At 43.5% G+C, this 13064-nt stretch overlaps 1 protein-coding gene across 2 annotated transcripts in view; it reads right to left on the minus strand.

The window, feature by feature from the left end:
• Window positions 1-13064, minus strand: part of tspan9a (tetraspanin 9a) — a 153488-nt gene that overhangs the window by 121964 nt on the left and 18460 nt on the right. The window contains exon 2 of one of the 2 annotated variants that reach the window (XM_041939369.1): window positions 10672-10726. The exons of the other annotated variant lie outside the window; for it this stretch is intronic. The gene's annotated coding sequence lies outside the window, so the exon portion shown is untranslated. The remainder of the gene's footprint in view (window positions 1-10671; window positions 10727-13064) is intronic. 2 annotated transcript variants of the gene reach the window in all.

Consider the following 13064-nt stretch of genomic DNA (forward strand, 5'->3'; position numbering starts at 1 on the left):
AACACAATATAAATAATATAATAAATGAGGAACATACTATGAGCTTAAAATACAGGTTTACAACTGCTGCTAATAGAAAGTCCCTGCAGGAAACAGATGCATAAAAGCAATAACAACAGATAGTGCAGACCAATGTTGCATTAGCATTAGAGAAAAGGCTAAAAGCCCTGATTCACCTTAGAATATAAGGGTACTCTGGGCTGCCATGGCTGAGGCTACAGAAAATCACTGACATTGAGACATAATGTCCTGCCGGTAATAATAGCTTGTTTACACTACATCTGTGTAATTTGCACGTCTGCACTTGATAACATTTGCAAAAGGTGAAAACATTAGCTTTAAACTTGTTTGATGCTCCACATTAGCATGACTTACAATGCAGGGCGTCACAGACTTCGGACACAACAAAACAAAATCTCCCTGATTTAGCCTGGACTAAAGATGGAGACTGGCTTTACCTGCTGCGCAGCTCTCACTAAACACAATTTATTTAATCTATAACGCATCCTCTTTTTTCTCAGTGCATTGTTTATGTTTGTCAAAATGTGCCAACCACTGAGAAGTAATATTTATTTCCTGAGGGGAAAAACATTTTTTTCAGTTGTGGATTATTGAAAAAGCCAAACAATAGAAAAATATTCTGAAAGACTTTCTGCATCACTCTGATCTTTCCCTCTAAAGACAAGTGAAACGAAAAAAAGAGAATAGAGCAGACGTCTGGTGAGTGAACATATTGTAGACGAGGAGTACTACAAGCCATCAATTTGTTTTCCTATCAACCACTTGCCAAGAAGTGTTCATAGCCCACCTGGACACTTCACAATCCACATGTAATGAAGCACAAAATGCCAAGTGTTTGCGTCATCTGTTCATCACCGAACAGGATTACAGGACGTTACACAGGCAAAACAACCATGGCCATGTACTACAACAAAATGCAGACGGAGTCGAGCTTTACTGTCTACTTTTTATCCTAATCATTATTTTTTGAAGCAAATTCACAATCACTTGGTTCCAGCAGGAGTTTGCCAATATTCAAATGAAAATTTGATTGCCAGCAGCCAGGCTCGGCTATTGTTCAGGGCTGTCAGAAAGATCTGAAATTAAGATTCAGGCCAAGGAGGCAAATACTCGCCCCTGCCAGAGCCAAATAAGAACCAAGGAGGAGAAACAAAGCCTGTTGACAATGCATTCACTCACACAACACGCACAGTGTGTCATCTGAACCGCCAGCCATTTCAACGGCTGCATGCTTTGCTTCTTCAACCAAAGAAAAGTGGGGAACATTTGGTGAACACTGAATTATTTTTTATGGCTAAAGTGCTATCCACTTTGAATGGCTAAATCATTTGTGCCACGGTCTTTCGACACACTGCACAGATGGTCTGCAAAGTCTTTGTTATTCAGGGACGTAGCGGAGATAATACAGCTATACCATAAACCTGCAATTATACACAACAAGCATTTCAGCCTGCCAGCGCTTAGTGAAAAGGAACGCCATGTGGATGATCGACCACAAACAGTTTCAACTGATTACAGTATGAACACACAGGTAATTGGCTATAAGGACTTGATAATACCATGGTCAGATGTTCTATAGGTTGAAAAATTTAGCAAGAAATGATAAACCTTTGATTGCTTAGATGCCAGCTTTATGTGATAAGAACGATCACAGAGGGAAATACTAGCGCCTACTGCTCACTTGCTCGTCAGCAAAGCTATTAAAATCGTTAAATCGTGAAGATGAATGATCACAAAAACATACAAACTGGCGAGAAGCAAACCTCTCTGACCATTTTCTTCAGTTTACTGCATCAGTAGAGGTCTATGCTTTGACTCTTTTAAAGCTTCCCTGGTATTTGAATGGATAAAAAAAAAGAAGAACAAAAAAAATACTACTACATCTGAGCAAGTGAGCTACCACATGAAGAGATTTCCTAAAAATACAAACATTAGCTTCATTTTTGTTTCAAAATGATTTTCTTTATCAATAACACATTAGATAGAGTGTGAAGACTCTTGTGAAAGATAGCTGACAACTGTCAGGTCACTGGATGGTTGTGTAAAGAGGAAGAGGAGTCATTTCAAAGTGCGGAACAACAGATTTGCGTGGATTTGATACGAGCCCTTTCAAAGTCGCGATGCCCTCTTTTGATCTTCACCTGATATTGCTTAAGCAGGTATTAATAACGAGGCAGGATAGGGGGAGGCAGCAGGGCTCAGATAGGGCTTAGTGTAGAGGGAGAAACGTGTGATGTGTTTAAGAACAACACCTCAGCTGACATTGAGAGAAGCCTTATCCTGCTGCACGTTTGGCTGCGAAAAAAATAAGCTTTAGTGCAGCTTAAATGGCCGGTTGACTGACATCACAGAAACATTTGCATATCAATCACGATCACGCAGAACCTATTCTATCGTAAAACATCAGTTTATGTCATGCGCTATTGCTTTTGAAATCCAATAGCTGCACAAGCCAACAGATGCTCCCCTAACAGAGACTGGAAATAAAGTGTGGCTAACTTATCTCCTACCCTGCCCCCACTGGCATCACGTTGCAATGAGATACGTCTCACCATTTGGCCATTAAGCCCGCTAAGGTATGGAAAGGAGGTGATTCATATTGTGATTGCAGCAGTGCCCTCCATGACTCTGAAGGGGAGAGCTGACCAGAGAGGGGTAGCCAGAGAAGGCCCCAGAGCTGCGAACCCCCCCCCCCAAGGCCCTGCAGAGCTGCCTGCCTGTGGCCGTGGCTAAATTTACTTCCCGCTCCCCAAGCATCCTGACACATCACGTTGGGATTCTATTACTCGCCCGCATCCAAGCATACGCATAGTCATGTGAAAGCCGGCCACAGGCGTCCGCGGCTGGCAGTGCCCTTCCTGCCCCCGCATTCAGTCCAGTTAATGCCATTCGTCTCTACCCAGCTGCCCAATCACTCTCTCGCACTTTCTCTTGTCTCCTCATCTCCGCTCTTCCTCGCTCGTTCGTGCCCCTTCTATGGCCTGAATCTCTCCCTTCTCACCCTCCTTCCCCTCCCGTTACGGCTCCTCTCATCCAGGGGTCAGGGGTCAGCGGTGGACGAGCTTACGACGGAGACCGCCGGCGGGTAACGAAGAAGGGAGAATGAACCCCGGCCAAATGGGGATCAATAAGGAGACGGGGCTGAAGGATGGCTCCTGTTATGGGTAGAGAGGTGGTGGAAGATGGGGGGGTGAAGAAATGGCACTGCTGCCACATCAGGTCAGATCATATGTTTGATACCCCAGCACGTCTCCTCCATCGGTGGAGTGCTGTCAGCACCGTGACACGAGGCTTGAATATACACTACGGTGATGGTTCACAGGCATGAGGATAAGGTGCCCTGCCTTGCTGAAAATCGCTCTCCTTACTACCTAAGGGGTAGGCTGACGTTGCAGGGCCAATCCAGCGTGCGGCTCATCAGTTCTTACTTGGCCATGTATGAGAGTGTTAGTCGTCGAGCCTGAAATAGACTGACATGCGTCAATGAGGGTAATGGAGTCATTAGCTATTCCTTTTGAACAGTCAGCTCACTCACACTGAGCAATACACAGGGGTGAGCGCAGATTTCTGAAGCCAGCTTATGTAAATCGCATAAATAGGTTCAACCCATCCCAGGTTGAAATGCAACGGAAGGAACAGAGAAAGAAACAGAGAAAGAGATTTCATTTGGAGGAGAGAAAAAACAGTCTAAGCTTTGCACCATGCAGCTATTCTGCAGACATGACCATAAAGCATGCTGCAGACTCCCCTCCTACCCATCCGAGCAGCCCATGACATCTTCACTCCCTCATGTGCACACACGTCAGGGTCACACTGACCTCTAGTGGCGTCGACTGGGACACAGCAGCAGGTCATGGCTGCGCAATAATGTGTTATTTAAGCAATTTCATCAGAAAATTAATTTTAAGGCAGTGACACCGGTCTAGTACCTCTTGTAACATCTTGTCTCAACATCATGTGAACTGCGGTCTCCCTGCTTTCCAATTATCCACTGGTGAACAATCCCTCTCTCTTCCTCCCTCCCCCTCCTCGCCTCTCTGAATCTCTCCTAAGACGCAGGAGAGACACAGATAACACCTTTGAAAATGTTCGATTGGAACACTATTGATTTAAAACCCACCACAAAACCCTGACCTGAACTCACGACCACTCTATTCAGCTGTGGGGAAGCAAAGTGCCTCTGTTTGGTGCTGTGTGCATTACCAGATATTTTTAAACAACATCTTAAACTGGGTTTCATCTGAGACATCGCTTGTGAGATCAGAGTTTCTTTATTTAACTGCAAGGTCTGCAAGGTGTTTTACCTTTTTCAATTATACCTGTATCCTTGTGTTGCTGCCTATCTAATCGGACGTATGGCTGGATGTTTCACAAGCTGCTAGCAAACCAAACCCAATGTGAAAGAGGCACACTGGAAAGCAAAAGTATAATTAGTTATGCCAGGAGAAGCCCACTCATGTTATATTGCTCAGAATTCACTAGATGGCGCACACTGCAAGGAAACATGTTCGTCAGTGCTGCCGTTCCTCTGTGAATATGGCCAAATATGAAAGCAATCAGTTATAATCTAGTTCATGTCTTGACATTGAATGAGTATAGAGCTGAACAACATAATACCCACAATGCAGAGGGAGCAGTATATGCAGTATTCTCTCCACTACAGATGTGTGATGATTAGAATGGTCTACCTAACATGTTTAGATCAGTCACATTAAATGGCTTTGACTCGTACATGTTGTGATAAGGTTGTCATGGTACTCGGGTTAAAGCACCACCACTCCGACTCAGCTTGCAGCCCTGCTACTATCAGAGCTAACAGAAAACGTGGGCGTGATTATGATGTGGGGCAAAGTTATAGTGATTTGTCGGATGATTCAGAGCTGTAATGTCCTCCACACGAGGCCGCATGACTATGCATGTCCCTGATTAAAGACACTTGCTTCTTCAGCATCCGTATGTAATTTAACTAGGACTGTTATTTATATGGCAGTTTCCCACTTTGTCTGGGTGGAGCCTCACAGCAACATGCAACATGCCTTTGATTATGGGCTTTCCGCTGTGCCCAATGTCAGCTTCAGTTAAAATGATGCCACAGGTATACGTTTATCACATGACTAGGACTCAACACTGATTCCTACAATGTAACAACAATCCAGAAATTCAACAAAAAGGACGTTTATGTTTATGTGTTTGACAGGTATGTAGTGGATTTAACATATGTGGGTTTAATCACAAGTTGAGTGCTAGACATTGGTGTCCATTAGGTCAGGGTTAGCATAACTCCCAGTAGTATCAGTGAATATAAATCCTCCTGTGAAACAGAGAGAGAGGATAGAGAACTGCTCGTCGGCATTGTTAAGAGCTCTCCACTAGCAACTAAAACGTCCCACATCTGCGACTCTGGGGGCTTTTATATGCTATTCAGGTCCTCACTGGAGACCGAGCCTTAATGCTGAACAACCACGACTGGCACACAAGCGGTGAGAGAAAGTTTGGAGAGGCAGATTGGACGAGGTCCTGCTTTTAGCTCACTTGAATCAACACAGAATGAATGACGTCCAGTCATTACAATGTGGGCTACCAGGTGCTGCAGCGACTTCATGCAGGAAATAACAAATTAGGGAAGTTTTGGAAATGTTTTAGAGAATGTAATGTAGGTGTAGCTCTCATGTACAAGCACACACACATCAGTGACCACGATTAAGCTGATGAGAACGTTTCCTTAATATGAATGCATCCCATTTAACTTTTTTTTTTTTTTACACTTTTCAGATTTTTTCCGTGCTGCTTTCTGTCTCTAATCTCTGACTAAATGGTATCCGAAACATAACCACAAACACTAATGTCCAGTCGGAGTCAGAGCAGCAGAGGGCACATCAAGGGCACACCACATTCGCTGCAGAGGAAGAGAAAAATAATCATAGCTAGATAAGACCAGAATTAGCTGAAGCAGTTATGGGAGATGAATACCTGCTCATCTGTGTCCATGCTCATTAGGCCCAATTGAAGATATGGAATTATAACTTACATTTATTATATCATCGTCTGGAGTTGCTGCAGAGCCACTACACATATTTCAAAGGGAGGAAGGAAGGAAGGAAGGCGTGCAGATGGGACACTGGGAAGTTTTGAAAGAGCAAAGAAATCTTGCTTTGACCCACTTTGATGGTCTTGATGTCCTTACACTAACCACAGATGCATGATGGCTTCTTTATCAACATAACATACAAACTTCGATATGATATTATGTTGCACATAAGTTTAGCAAAATGATATAAGACAATCAGGCTTTTTGAGGAAGGTCAAAAACTCAATTTTACTTTTGGATGGATGCAAAGAAATCTTTATTTTTTCATTTTATTTTTAAGACAGACATGTGAAATGCACAAATTAGATCAACTAACTCATAGAAAGAAAACTAAAAATGTAAATATCCAATTAAAGCGGAAAGAGACGCCTTTTCATTCAGGGTCAACATGCTCAACATGTATGAGCTTCTACAGGCCAAATATATTCCTGTAGGTAGGTCGACATCTTAAACAATTATCTTTGACGAGCAGGTTTAAATCACAGTAACACCTCTGACACTGAACCACAACGGATCCAAATACACACAACTGATCCCACGGACTTTCAAAGATCAAACTGCAACGAGGCTTTGTGGCACAGCGATGCACCTTTTGTGTTACACAAAAAAAAGGTCAGCCATAGTTTGATTAAAGACCAGAATACTCTTTGAACCCATTTGACCCTGCCAAAGCAAGGGTGTTGTGTTGAGGGCTGCTAACACAGCCATCAAACGCAGGGGCTGGGGAGCCGTGCTGTGAAGTGCACTGAAGCAAAGCCTTGATGTTTTTACAGAAAGAACATTAGTAGGGCTGTGAAATACAGTGCCCTTTTCCCTCTCCTTCAACCTCTGCTTCCTTCATCCTCCCCCTTTGTACTCACAGTTGACTGTGTCCTGACTGGTGTTGACTGAAGCCCCTCAGCACTTTCCATTTCAGCTGAACCTGCTACTCCACAAACTGAGAGCCGGGAGACGTCCTCGCCAGGGTCACAGACTGAAGATGTTACATTCGGCTCATGCTCCAATGAAAGAAAACTTCAGAATAAAATGGAGAGTTGAACAAAAAGGTTTGTGTGCTTGTGATTAAAGAGGATGGAGGCCACCAGCCACGGACGTTCACACCACAATGGGAAGACAGCTCAGTCCAGCAGCCTTTAGCTCTGCTATAATCACCTTTAACTGTTCTTCATCACACTTCAGAGACGATGCTACGACAAAGACCTGAACATCTGAACCAGGCACAATAGAGGCAAAATATTGATGTGAGTGCTGAAAGTAAAGCAGAATGTGACCATGAACAGCTGACTCCAAAACAGTTGGGCCCCATATAGAAATGCTCTGATCAATGAGGTACTGATCAGTAGCATCACATTCTCTACAAATGAGTGAATCGGTCACTGGCAAAGCCTGCCATATAGGTGAAGCAAGCATGTGAGGGCAACAAGCTAAACTTTCGCTAAACTCATCCTAGTTTTCGACACTTGTACAAGCAACACTGTCAGTTCCCAACTCTGGAATAACTATGTGTTCAAATTCTCAGTTGTGAATGACAAAATAACACCTGAGACCTGCAAGCAGCGCAGAAGCACACCAAGGGAGTGCTCAGCTCCAGCATTGTTTAATGTAGCACTGTGTCCACATACACACTGGTTCATCCTGGATACACACATACATGCAACATCTTGTGCAATGTTACATTTTTAGTTTCTTTACATAATAAACCCATGCTTTTTTTCTTTCTATTGTGACACATATATATTCATCTACTGTGCAATAATGAAAAACACTGTACTTAACGTATCCATACCCTACCATGGGCAATTTTCAAAAATTTGCCATGGCAATCTAGTCTTTATAGTCGTTTTATATAATTATGTACATTATATATGGTTGACTTTTATTTTGCACTACACACTATCACACCAGCTAGCAGTATTAGCACCTGTGCACACACATGCACTATCAAAGGCATCAGCTTTAGATTCCAGCCAAAGCACCTGAAGTAGTACATAGAGCACTGAATTGGCAGAATAAGGCAAAAAGGATTTCCCTTCTTAGACCAATTGAGAAAATGAGACAATTTAAACAGCAGAGTGGAGGGATTCAGCCTGAATGTGAAGACCAGACTATTAACTATTGTTGGACCCCTCTACGGGAAAAATGGTGAGCAGAATTTAAAAAGCACAGTGATTAAGGGTAGCAAAAAAGCCTCTCCTGTGGCTGAACATCTACCCTGCCTCACAGGGATTTATAGTGACAGCTTGGGCTATTAATTTCCCCTTTCCTGCTCGAGAAAAGGCCTGTCCAGACCAACCAGTCTCCACGGACGACCCCCTTTATTACCCAGAGCTGACTGAGGGCCCAGATGTTGCTGCCAGTGAATCAAAATAGAGAGAGCAGCATTGTACTGTTACGGCTCTCTGTGAAGCTTTTCTGTGCATTGTAGGGGGGTGATGTGAGCTGTCTTTATGTCAAAAATTTACCAAAAAATAATCTGGCCATTGGACCCTGCCATGCGTCTAAGTGCAGAACCCACAGTGCCTGCCAGAGGTCGCTGCCACACCGCACAGTCCACTACATCACTGACCAAGTGAAGACGAAGCCACTGAGCCTGACTACGATCTAAGTGTTTGACCTGAGCCCAGAATGGTTAAGGAACACAGAGTTTTTGGAGCAAAGGGCCCTCAGAGGCACTGCTGCCTACTGCCGACGGGGTGCTTCGTCCTATACAATGTGACCCAGAATAAAAAAGCTGCAGCCAGCTTTCCCACTCTGTGCTGGCTGTTTTACATGGAGGGCCATGAGCCAGAGCTTCCTTATTCGTGTTAGCACACCTCATTCAGCCTCAGGATGGCGGCATGAAAAGAGGTTGGCAGCTCAGCTCATTTCCCTCTTTAGCCTTCATATTTTAAGTGTGAATGTGTGCTAAGCTACCAGAAAAATGGAATCAGCGTGCAAGATGAAATGCTATGCAATACACCAGTTCTGCAATAAATTATACTTTATATAGAAATGTTCTGTGTTGTATTGGAATATATAACGTATAACCGCTGATTCAGTGTTGCAAAGTGCTACCTGGCTGATGTTTGCTAAAGCCTAGGTGGTGTTTTTCCTCTGAGACACATTGTTAATGGGCTGGGCTCTTTGTGACCTGCCATGAAATCAAATAAAATGCTACTGTTGCACGAGATACATGTCTCCCAGCTCCGGAAGTTCGCACACAAGCCAATCAATGGCCACTTTTGAGTCTTACCAGTTAATGCTATGAGAGCATTACATGCAGTTTTTAACCACAGAGTTTCAGCTGAAGTTCAGGGACAAATCCGTGTGAAACAGCACATGAAAAACTGCTTTGCTGAATCAAAACACTCTCTATCCCGCAGCTTTCTACCTGCGCTGCTGATGTGTGCTCTCAAACATACCCAAATATAAGTTCTCTCTGGAAGCACAATAGAGCTTAGAGAGCTGAGATGCTTTGATCAAACACCACTGGCCAAGTTACTGCACTGTATCGAGCAGTGTGCCGTTATTCAAACAGTTGTTCCATTTAGAAAGAACACTGTAAGCTAGGTGTAATATTGTCTTTGCATAATTTCTAGCAAGCATGAACACTTACTCCACAAACTCTGACACATACATTAACATGCTGAAATATAAGCGCTGCAGAAGCAGCTGTTGTTGTGTCACAGTGTGCACAGCATAATCATTTGTAGTAAGCAGGAAAATGACATTTCCATGACCAATCATTGGTATATTTGAAAACGTGTTTGTCATATATGACAGCAAAATGGCCCTTTAAGAGAAGCAGAATTAAAGAAGCAGGCCAATGATTGTTGGTGCTCATTATTGCTGACACTTAGTCACCTTAGTGACCACATACTGTAATGCTGGCTGCTTTCCCATGTGTGTCTGCGGCCTTCATGGTCCAAAATAATTCATGTCTATAACCAATTACTGCTTCAGGGAACGCTGAAGGTCATGCAGGTTATGCCTCTAAAATTTAAGGCAAAGGGCTTGTGTGTGAACTTGTGTGTGTGTGAGTGATAGAGAGAGAGAGAGAAAGAGAGAGAGAGAGAGAGAGAGAGAGAGAGAGTGCATAAGGGGCTATTTCCTGTAGTCACTCACACCAAGGTTTGGAGGTAGGTGGACAGGAAGCACAACCATACCAGAGCAGCTAGTCAGCCCTAAACAATCTGTAATTTAGTCCCTGGAGCATGTTTCCTGGAAGGTCTATTGTCTGTTCTATTACAACACCCTGAGGCAAACTGGGAAATACCCACAACTACCCGCTACAAGGAACCAAGGCTGTGCAACTCGGCCCATTTGATCTCATTCCCTAATGCGTCTTTGTTTCCTGATGCCCTGACTTCAGCCTTGTTCATGAGCACATCCGTTCTCGTGTCTCACAAACTTGTGTTAAATGAAGTGACCCAAAAGAAAAAAAAAAGAAGGTCAATCAACATTACTAGAAAGAAATCTTTTGCAAACAAACAATCACTTAGCTTAGTTTCATAGGGTAAAGACAGAATTAGGCCACCTCGAGGCTGGAACTACAAAACCAAGCGGGGTGGAACATTTCTCACCGGCTCAGATGTGGTGGGAAATAGAGGCAGCGGCTGCTCCTGCTCTCCTGCTCGCCTGTCAAACACAGAAAGAAAAACGGGGAGTGAGAACGACTCTGCAGATTAAATCAACTGCTAATTGTAAAAACCCACCGCACAGCTAAAAAGCGAGGTGTTAAAAGGTAGGTGTTTGGAGACATGGCAGAGCTACGTGACACTGAGCTCTCAGTCCATTTAACACAATGCAACACAAAAATAACACACAGTGCCAGATGAGCGTGCTCAGCCTCCGTCCTTATGAGGCAGGACCATTACTGACCGCAAATTTAGAGATGACAGTGTGCACTGAACAGCCGAGAAAATTACAGTCCATGCATTTGCCATGCATCCCAATGATGCTATTCCTGACCACTATGGATATAACTAACTGTCACAAGATCAAATTGTCCAACTGCCTGATAATCATAGGCACAGACAACTATTTTAGGCATGCTAAGATCACAGTGTTTTTCATACATTAGGTGACCTATAATGAGCATAGCAGGATGCTGTGCTCATGAATCAGTGTCTACGTGGAAAATGCAGGTTGACAGTGCAGGCCAGAGACCAGAATCCGTCCTATGAGCTCCCACTAACGGGCCCTGCACCGGGCAGCCACTCCGTCCGCTTTCATGTGGAACGCTTTTCCACACAACGGCGGCTGATCCAAAACCAGAGCCGGTGGTCTCTGAAGCTGCCGAGCATGTCTACAACCTGCCGTAGGCGTATGACTGGAAATAATGATGGACGGACAAAAAATAAAAGAAAGAGGAAGAAGAAGAAGAAGAGGGCAGGAGAGGAAATAGCTAAAAATACAGGCAAAGGCAGGGAAGGGAAAAAGTGAAACAAGGAGCAACTGCTAGCTGGCATTTGTTTACTCAGTTTTCCCGTCACTCTTTGCCAAATGCAAAGTTAACAAGTCATTAGTCAGCAATTTTCTGTTGTGGCTTCAAAACTTTAAACTTGTGGGGTCCAAGACAAGTAAAGTTTACCTTCTACTTTTTCAATCTTCCATGCGTGATAAAAAGAAAATGTTTTCTTTTTCTCTAAGAACAAAGATGGAATTACACTCCACTGCTTTTGTTTGTGGAGAAAGTACCGAGCGCACCAGTGGAACAACATCTAATCGAGAATCTGTGAGCTGATTCATTAGGAGCTGTGGGGCAAAAATTGATCCAAGATCTAAATTACTGCTCAAGCCAACGAATCGTGACTCTACAATACACAGCACCACGCTGATATTTTCTCTTTTAAAAGTCACCCCTGCTTTGAATTCATGCTCTATCCTGAGTATCTGACGTCGGACTGAAGCATCAAAAGAAAAACACGTGAATCAGCCACTTCAAATGATGACGAGAGAGAGAAGAAAAAGCCGCCCTCGGGCCACGCGCTGTGAGTGTTGTCTTGATTCGGGTTCGGCACACAGATTGAAACATGTGATGTGTTAGGAACGACCCTGACAGTTTGTCTGTGGAGCTGCGGCGCTCCTCAGCTCAAGGTTTACCGGGAGTCGTGTCAAAGCTTGCTTTAATTACACCATCTGCAAATCACACCAGAAGCGCCTTAGCCACCTGGATACCACTGCCTGACTTTCAGCTCCACCTTTACTAATGACTGCTGAATCCACAGAACATTTGACAGAACAGTCTGACAACTTGCCTGCAAACTTGGATTGATTTCATAATACTAACAGCACTCCGGATCAAAGCAGCTCTCAGTGTAAGTGGGTACAGTGGAAAGGTTTGTGGGATATCCCCTTGAGGTTTCAGCTGCTCGGATAAAGGCGAGAGCGTGAGAAGCTCTTTCAGTATATTCTTAGTTCTGCCTCTCCTTTCTCCCTTCTCCAGATCCCAGGGGGCCGCCTCCTTTTTTAGGCTGTGCACATCAATCTTTTATTTTTCAATTTCTCTGCGACATCTGAATCTGCCAGTAAGATTTCACAACACTTAAGCTGCATAAGAGCTGAAATTGAACATCACTCTGTTTGTCCGTGACATCTTCCTGCTGCAATACACTAATACAGAGTACAGAAAAGGAACTGAAACTTCAAAATAAAACAGATGAAACGTAGAAAAAATTAAAGTACATTCTTTTAATTTAGCTTATTTATTCAGTTAAATTCAGTGGGACACACTCACACTAGAGCTGAAAAGATTAGTCAATTAATTAAAGGCCAACTATTTTAGTAATCTATTAATCAATTAAGTCACTTCTAAAGTACAAACACAACAATTTCCGACTCCAGCGTCTCAAAAGTGAGAACTTGCTCCTGAATATGTTTGGGTTTGGATGGTTGGTTGGCCACAACATATGATGACGTCACCGTGGGCTTTGTGATGGCCATTTTTATTATTTTCTAACATCTCAGCTGACTA

This window comes from Chelmon rostratus, chromosome 6, assembly GCF_017976325.1.
Source record: "Chelmon rostratus isolate fCheRos1 chromosome 6, fCheRos1.pri, whole genome shotgun sequence".
Lineage (NCBI taxonomy): Eukaryota > Metazoa > Chordata > Actinopteri > Chaetodontiformes > Chaetodontidae > Chelmon > Chelmon rostratus.